General features: G+C 41.1%; 1 non-coding gene across 1 annotated transcript; it reads left to right on the top strand.

The window, feature by feature from the left end:
* Positions 1 to 268: 268 nt before the first annotated feature.
* On the top strand, positions 269 to 374 carry LOC120105041. Its single transcript, XR_005507420.1, has one exon. It is a non-coding gene; the product is annotated as a small nucleolar RNA R71 (small nucleolar RNA).
* The last annotated feature ends 8,546 nt before the right edge of the window (positions 375 to 8,920 follow it).

The raw sequence follows: 8,920 nt of genomic DNA, 5'->3' as shown, positions 1-8,920 counted from the left end.
GTCAATCTTATGGGACAATGCATCTACCTTGCTAGACAGGTCCATAGAATGACTTATTTCACAAATGGTCCCTTTTCTTTGAGAACTCGGGGGTGCTTGACGAGAACATGAAGCATGGTGGAGGGAGTTTTCATTTAGATTTTCAAATAATTTTCATGCTTCATGCTCATTTTGAAGCATAAATGTCCCCCCACATGCGGCATCAATCATCTGGCGGTTTCGTTCAGTCAATCCATCATAGAAGCATTGCACTAGCTGCCACTTAGGTATTTGATGATGTGGGCATTTACGGATTAGGTCCCGAAATCTCTCCCAAGTTTCATGAAATTCTTCTCCCTCAGTTTGGGAGAAGCTTGTGATAGCGCGTCTAAACTGGTTCGTTCTTCCTATGGGAAAGTATTTTTTTAAGAATTCTTGTTGCATTTGACCCCAGGAATGAATCGAGTTGGCTTCTAAAGAATTCAACCATTGCTTGGCTCTATCTTTAAGGGAGAAGGGGAATAATCTAAGTTTCAGAGCGTCATCAGTGAAATTCTGAATCTTGACAGTGGTGCAAATCTCAAGGAATTCATCTAGGTGTTTATATGGATCTTCATTGGTGAGCCCATAAAAGATGGAAGCATTTGGATCACACTAGACTTTATTTCATATTGTACAGCTGCTACCTCAGGTAATCGAATGCAAGATGGGGAAGTGTAAATAGTGGGAGTAAAATATTCCCTCAGGAGTTTGGGTTGTTCTTCAGCCATCTTAAGAGGTGGGGATGATCCTAATGTTTTGATCTTAGCTCGAATGTTCCTAAGGGTTCGTTCTATTTCAGGGTCAAAAGGTAATAGGTTTTGTACTCTAGAACGACTACTGTGCATACACTAGTACTCGATCAATCAAGCATGCAATAAAAGAGAAAAGCATATCAATCCTAGTCTTTGTCCTAAAATCACTAGACAGCTCCTAACTGGTTTGAAGAGGGCACCTAAGCCTCCAATCCGGTCTAATGAACCAAGTTGACCAGGTAAGCTCCCAGGTAAGTGGAGGGGTCACGATGCGTTCGCAAAGGTCCCACTTAAAACCCACTTGCCTCGAACAGATGAACTGTCTCCCTTATAGGGACAAAGCTTGCCTAGACATCAACTAAGCCACAGAGCGAAATTGGTGCAACTTTCGGTGATCTTCGTCCTATTGAGCTCGAATGTCCCTAGGGGCCAACGTCTAATTGATTTTAATTAAAGATGACACTATGTGAGATTGAGTTCACCTAAGTTGGGCAAGAGTCCGGTGATGAAATCCGGCCCTTATCTTGTTAGGGTGATTGCCCTTACTATGTGCAAATTGATTTGTGTATGTGTATCACGCATGCATTCACAATTTTGCTATAATTAAAATCAAACAATCACCATAAAATTTCAAACCAATAATTAATTTAAATAAGAAAAGTTTAGAGGTTACCAAAGGGAATTTCCCCAGCAATTTATATTTTTTTTTTTTGCAAACCTCTACAGCATTTCTTTTCCGGCAGTTCTCCTTTTGATCATCCCAGATTTTTTCCTCGATTCCTGATCAAATAATATATAAAAAAATAAAAATTAGTAAGGGAGAAAAAGAAGATAAGAAAAGTAACAATAATAGAAATTTTTTTTTTAAAGAAATTTTTTTTAATTTTTAAATAATTTTTTTTTTAATAAGAAAAATAACTATGCTAGCAATCCCCGACAACGGCGCCAAAAATTGATCGGTTCTTTCAATTTTGAAAATAAACCACGCAATAGCACGTATCTTGTAGGATAGTGATTACGGGTGTCGGTCCACAGGGATTGGAGACAAGTTATTTTTCTTTTAAAAATAAATCAAAAAGAAGGATTTGATAACTTGATTTAACTAAATTAATCTATGAGTACGAATTGAAATTTTATCAAGGTAAATAGATCTAGGGTTTGGAATCCACCACATAGCATTGCATCAAGGATTGTGTTCTTAGTTTTTATCTTTTGGAGAGGCATGCAATTTTGGCTACAAGCCTTTTAAAATAAAAGCATAAAGAGTGTTAGGAAGATCCATCTTCGGTGTAGCATGAAGTGTCTACCTAAGTATGCTAATCTAGGATGCAGCACACTTCATCTTCCTAGGCATGGATCATCTTAGACTACTTTAGCAAACATGATTAGTAACTAGCATGCTCAAAATTTAAATATCATGAAGAAATATTTCATTGGAAATAAGAATTTAAACAGACTCCAAAATAATAAAAAAAAAGTAAGAACTACAATTGCCCTGATACATTGCTAGGGCTTCATCCAGCCCTAGACTAGATGTTTAGCCGAGCATGGCTTCCGGACGACCTCCCATCTTCAAATGAAGTTGATCAACTCCCATTATTCCCAAAATATCGAAACTATTCTCTTTCCCCCTCCTTTCTCTCTTTTTTTTTTATTTCTTTTTCCCTTCTTCCCTCTCGGCTCTTTTCTTCTTTTCACCGAAACAGAGGGTCTCCCCTGTTTTTTTTCTCTCGAACCCAGCTCCCCCCTTCCAAGCCGATGGCCACCTTATATAGCCACTCTCACCTGGTGATGGATCCCCTGGGAGTATGCTGGTGAGGATGCGAATCCGGGATGCTCATCCGATGGGAGCTGGCTGCGGGATCAATGTGGAATGCATCGCGGGAGAAGAAACGGGGGACAGATCGCGGACGGTTGGAATGGCTCAAATCCGGCAGAAGGGGACGGCTAGATGCTTGATTTCATGGGATGCTGGAAGCGTTAATCAGGGAGGAGAGTTGGTTGCAGGATTGCTGGGACGATTGCTCCGATCTTCTTCTGTCTTTGGACCGCGGAAGGAATGGATGCGGGATCGTCGGACGCCTGATGCGGAAGGATGGCTGACTCCGAGAGCGGCTGGGACGCGATGCTAGGAGGAGCGGAAGAAGAAGGTGGCCGGATCCATGGCGTGATACGCTGGGAGCCTGCGGAGCTTGTCTCGGACGCCCGGAATGGCAGCCGTGCGGAGGCGCTGGTCACGGCGTGGAGATGGAAATCCGAAAGAGGAGATGCCGCACGTGGTTGATGGCGGAGGAGCTGGGAATTCGGAAGAGGAGATGGCATGAACGCGGTGGGCACGACGCGGGATCGATGGGAGGAAGGTGGACGGCCCTGATGCAAGGAGGGAGGAAGGGGGGGAAGAAGATAAACAGTAGATATATGTATATATTTATTTTTTTTAACACTGTTCATATGAACAGTGTTTTCACGGGACACTGTTCATATGAACAGTGAATCATGGATATTCAATTATTATTATTATTATTATTTTTGTTTTAAAATTATAAATTTTATATGAAGGCAGGTAAGGAATTGGTTGGAAATTGGCTTTGGATTTGAGGTGGGTCATGATCGTTGATTTGCTTGAAATTGTTCTCGAGCCCAATGTTATTTAAATTTAATTCTTGCTGAGCTGCTTCAGATCGAACTCGACCAGACAAGACTAAAAACCGGACCGTGACCTAATAAAAAAGGTTAATCAAACTTTTGCCCCATACATAATTAATTATAACTTTCGATCGAATCAGGCCCAAAACCTATTTAATCATAGCCTTAGCTTGATTACAACTCCATCAGGTTACTAAACCGGGTCAACACAATCTCCTCCTTATATGTTTTCCTGTAATTTTCATGAAAGATTGCAAACAAGAGATAGACAAGTTCAGAGTCTGATTTAAGAAAAGAATTATTTGCTTTTTACCATATTTTAAATTTATTTCAATGATCATTCAATTTTATGGTAAAATACGTATTTATCAGTTTAAGAACATTGATAAGTGCTATGGAAAGATAACTAAATTATAGATTATCAAGCACTTATCACCATACCGTGAATAATCATCGGTAAAGGTAATGAAGTACGAATAACGTCTCCTGGCTCGCACATCGAATGGGCCATATACATCTGTATGTACTAGGGTAAGTATTTCAGTGGTCCTCTCCCCATGTCCTACAAAGGGCAATCTAGCCATTTTTTCTTGAAGACAGGACTCGCAAACTGGATATGACTCGAAAGTCAATGAGCCGAGAAACCCATCTTTATCCATTTTGTTCATTCTGTCCTCTCCAATATGGCCAAGCCTAAGGTGCCACAAATATTTTTGGTTTATCTCACCCTGAATCTCTTGGATCCTTTGGCACTCACTTCTTGCTCAGACACATTTACAGATACATCCATATGCAAATGATAGAGACTGTCAATCATAAAACCACGTGCGACTATTTTATTTCTGAAATAAATAGAACAACAGTCTTTGTCAAATGTAAAAAACATGACCTTCCTGTGCTAGACATGAAACAGAAATCAAATTTCTGCTAGCAGCAGGTACATAATAGCAGTCTCTAAGTAATAAACTAAAACCAGACGGTAGTCGCAGATGGTAGGTGCCCACAGTCACAGCAGCAACTTTTGCCCCGTTGCCAACCCGAAGGGTTACCGCACCTTCCGCCAGCCTTCTACTTTCCTTTAGACCGTGCATGGTAGTGCACAAATGAGCACTAGAACCAGAATCTATAACCCAACTAGAAGTAGAAGAAACCGTTAGATTAGTTTCAATTATGAGCAAGTCTATACCTTCTGAAGGTATGTCACCTTTCTTGTTCTTCAGGCTCTCGAGGTATGAAGGACAGTTTCTCTTTCAGTGGCCGTCGACATTGCAGTGAAAACATTTTTCTTTGTCATTAGCCCTTTTCTTTTGAACTTCCTTCTTTGGCTTCTTGTCTTTCTTCTGCTTCTTAGCAGGCTTCTTTTTCTTCCAAGTAGACTTTCTCTTGGAACCAGAAGTCAACTCAGCAGCAAAGACATTGCCCCTTGAACCTTTCAAGGCTCCCTCAGCAGTTACCAACATATTTATCAGTTCAGTCTTAGTGCATTCAATCTTATTCATGTGGTAGTTTACTATAAACTGTCCAAATGAATCAGGTAGGGATTGAAGGATCAGATCTACTTGCAATTCCTTGTGCATGTTCATACCGAGCTTCTCAAGCTCCTCTAGGTCCTTGATCATAGTCAGACCGTGATCATGGACAGACTGCCCCTCGCGCATCTTTGCTTTGAAGAGCCTCTTGGACACTTCAAAACGAGCTGTGCGACTCTGCTCACCATACAACTCTTGCAGGTGTGCCAGTATGTCCCTAGCAGTCTTCATATTCTCATGCTGGCATTGGAGTTCATTGGACATGGATGCCATGATATAGCACTTGACCCTAATGTCATCGTCTGTCCACTTTTCATGCGTTGCACGCTGATCAGTAGTCGGACGTGCTGGTAATGTGGGGATGTCATTGTCGAGCACATAGCCTATTTTCTCGCAACTCAGAACAATTTTGAGATTTCTAAGCCAGTCTCTGTAATTGGTACCAGTCAATCAGTTGGTCTCAAGAATACGGGTCAAAGGGTTTGAGGCTGACATTATGATCTGCAGAGAGTAAAGATTCTAGTTAGACTTTTGTACTTGATCCTTAATCTGTTCTAAGGACTTTTAGAACAAATGTACCTCCCACTATTTTCTCGAATTCCTCACACTCCCCTGGTAGGAAAACGGAAATCCTACTCGACTAGGGTTTCTAGTAGGTACTGCGGTCTCACCAATCTACATGGCACCTCACCTAACAGTTATTGGTGACAAATAGATGAATGAGTGTACAACTCTTGTACAATGCTTCTCAAGCATGTTGCAGTGCAACTTGGTCTCTAAGCCATGAAGACCTCACCTAACAGTTATTGGTCCCATTTCTTAGTTAAATCAAACCCACCGTATAACCGTAGAAATAAAGTCGTCATTGGGTCCTCACCTAATAGTTATTGGTGCCCAACCCCATCTTTACCCTACAACATCTCATGTCTATAGAGAGGTCCAGCCCCTCGATGCAACTTGACCACTGTATCCAGCCGAGACAAATCAACATCAGAAAGACCTTAGCAGCTCTACTACCGTGGAAGACCTATTGACTTAATATTGGTTAATCAGGTCTTAGTGTTTGCAACTTGAGCTCTTCATAAGAGGTAATCAAACAATTGGCCAGGTAAGCAGGTGGGAGGCTCCCCTTACTCAGAGAGTAAGGTCCTAATTAAGTAACCACCTTTCATGCTTTCCTAGACACCAATTAGATCAATTAATCTAATATGACTTGCTCATGTTGGTTCACTCTCGACTTGATTGAGAAGGTTTTAATTTAGGTCTCAATTGGGTTTGTTACATCACATGTAAACCTATCTACCCGCTCTCATTCACATCACATGCAAACGGCACATCACAGGCAGTTATAATCGCAGCATCAAATAAAGCTAAACTTTTAAATAGGTGATGATCATGGATTCTAATTAGGTCGTATTACAAGCACATGCACGTCAATCAATCAATTGGTCTTCAACTCTTGAATTGGTTCCAAGCTTCCTTGATTCGATCCTTGATCAACTCTTGATCCCATCACCATCAACCGCTTAGATCGCCGTTCATCTCATGCCTTGTCTTCAACTTAATCGTTGACGTACATCACATCACAGAAATACAACCAGATGTAAAATAAAAATAATAATAAATTACATCCCCTTTTAGGAGGCATGCAGGCCTCTCAAAACATCAAATAAGATGCATGCAAGCATCTGAAAAATTATATGACATTACATATCACATCGCAGGTCATTACATTTGATACCAAAAGGGTTTGAATCCTATGATCATCACCACATGCAGCAATTATAATTTTCAGATCTAAAATCTAATTGATTATCTCATGACATAGGTTGCTGATCATGCTAATCATGATTCTAAACTTTGTAATCCCATTAACAATGCAATTAGAATCATCTTTTTATCACATAAAAATCAGCATGCAAAAATCAGCATCCTAGAAAAAATCTGCATGCAGAAAATTTTCAGCATGCATAACCATTGAAATTTCAGATCTAATAAGCCTATTAATAATTAATCCTTACCTTAATCTACGATGCCTAGGCTCTGATACCACTGTTGGAAACCCTCCCATGCCGCAGAAAAATTTCAAAAATTTTAGATGCAGCGGAAGAGGCATGCGCGGGATCAACCGTTCATCGCATGAACGTTGTTTAAAACCGTTCGTAGATAGATAAAGATTAAAAACCTTTTTAAAAACATTAGAAGATCATATCTTCACCTTGTGCGGGTAGATGATCACCGCAAACTGATGATCATGGTTTTGGATGAAGGTTCGCTTGAAGCCGTTCAAGTGCCCGGCCTCTACGGGTATCCACACGAAGCAGGAACCGATCCAAGCTTTCTATCTCCCCGAGGTGCTAGCTTCCTTGCAGAGATAACTTTGATGGCTGATGTCCTCCCTTTTAATCAACCCTTGATTGTGCTTGGGAGGAGGAAGAAGAAGGATGAAAAGAGGAAGAAGATCAAAGCCCCTGCAGCCTTCTTTCTTTTCCTTGCATTGGAAGGAAGAAGGGAGGAGGAAAAGGCCACCAAATAATCTTCCCTTGCTTTCCTTTGCTTGCGGCTGAACCAAGGAAAGGGGAGGAGAGGGGGCCACAAATTGGAGAGGGAGAGGGCTTCTATGATGCCCTAGGTCAGCCCCCACGCCTCCTCTTAAATAGCATGTGGAGCTCCTACTTTGTAGGAGCTCCTTGATAAACTTCTAAGAGGGGCGCCGGCCCCTCTTCTTTGCCGCACCAAGCAAGGAAAAGGAGGAGGGGCGTGTGCCCCTCCTTCATGGTTAACCTAATCCTCCTTTAAGGAGGATTAGGAAGGTCACTCATGGTTAGGTCCTAATCTAATTAGGCTTGGACCAAGGGTGAACCAATTTGGGTTTAATCTAGGTAAGTCCTAATCCAATTAGAACTTAATGAACCATGACTCAATTGACCCCTTCAATCCTAATCCAATTAGGAGTCTTGTTGATTCATTAGATTAATAATTAATTAGAACTTAAGAAATCTGTTGCCCAAGGTGACAACCCAAGAGGGGGGGGGTGAATTGGGTCTTTTAAAAACTTTTAAACTACTTCTAATCTTTTAGATTAACTATGCTAAGTTGTATGGATGCTTAGTGAAGCTTAACCTTAGCAAGAGTATGATTCTAATCTAATCAACTATTAAGCAGCGGGTTCAATAAAAGATTAGTCTAATTTTGCCCTAGTATGCTATTCAATTTAATGATTGAGTAAATTGATTATGCTTGCAACTAAAGGATGCACGAAGAAGAGTTAAGCAAGCTTAATATCTAAGTGAGTGAGTGAGGAGGTCAGTCAACAAAGAGCATCACAAATACAACAAAAATATAGTGGTTCGGTGCATCCCAGCACCTACATCCACTCCCCAAGACCTCTTGGGAATTTCACTATAATCCTACAGATTACAGCCGGTTGTTTTACAAGCTCACAACCCAACTTGTTGTTTTACGAGGTCACAACGAACTCGGTCGGTTTTCCCAGGCTCACCGACTAGAACCACCTCCGATTGTTTTTCCGGGATCACAATCGAACCCTTACACGTTGGTTTTACCCTTGGCTCACCAACAAACCTAAACCCCGTTGGTTTTCCCTTTGGCTCACCAACAAACCTTACACCGTTGGTTTTCCCTTTGGCTCACCAACAAACCTTTAACCCCTTGATTCAATCCCTTGATTGAATCAAGTTACAAGATATTAAAACAAAGAATAAAAACAAATCAAAGCTTCTTAAACAAGCAAATATAACAATATAAACAAATAGAGTAAAGAGAAGCCCTCAAACGAGTTTTGAAGATGGAGGAGCTCGACTTCTTCTTTACTTGACCCTCTTCTGATTTGGCACGAAGTAGAGGATCACCGCGGCAGCACACGGATGGAGAGGAAGCTTTGGGATACACTTGGAAGCTCTTCTTCTCTCTATTTCACTTTGAATGGCCCTTATTGTGCTTATGGGAGAT

Source organism: Phoenix dactylifera, unplaced genomic scaffold (genome assembly GCF_009389715.1).
Source record: "Phoenix dactylifera cultivar Barhee BC4 unplaced genomic scaffold, palm_55x_up_171113_PBpolish2nd_filt_p 000182F, whole genome shotgun sequence".
In the NCBI taxonomy this organism is placed as follows: domain Eukaryota; kingdom Viridiplantae; phylum Streptophyta; class Magnoliopsida; order Arecales; family Arecaceae; genus Phoenix; species Phoenix dactylifera.
The sequence above is the reverse complement of the archived record's forward strand: the minus strand, read 5'-3'. Positions and strand labels throughout refer to the sequence as shown.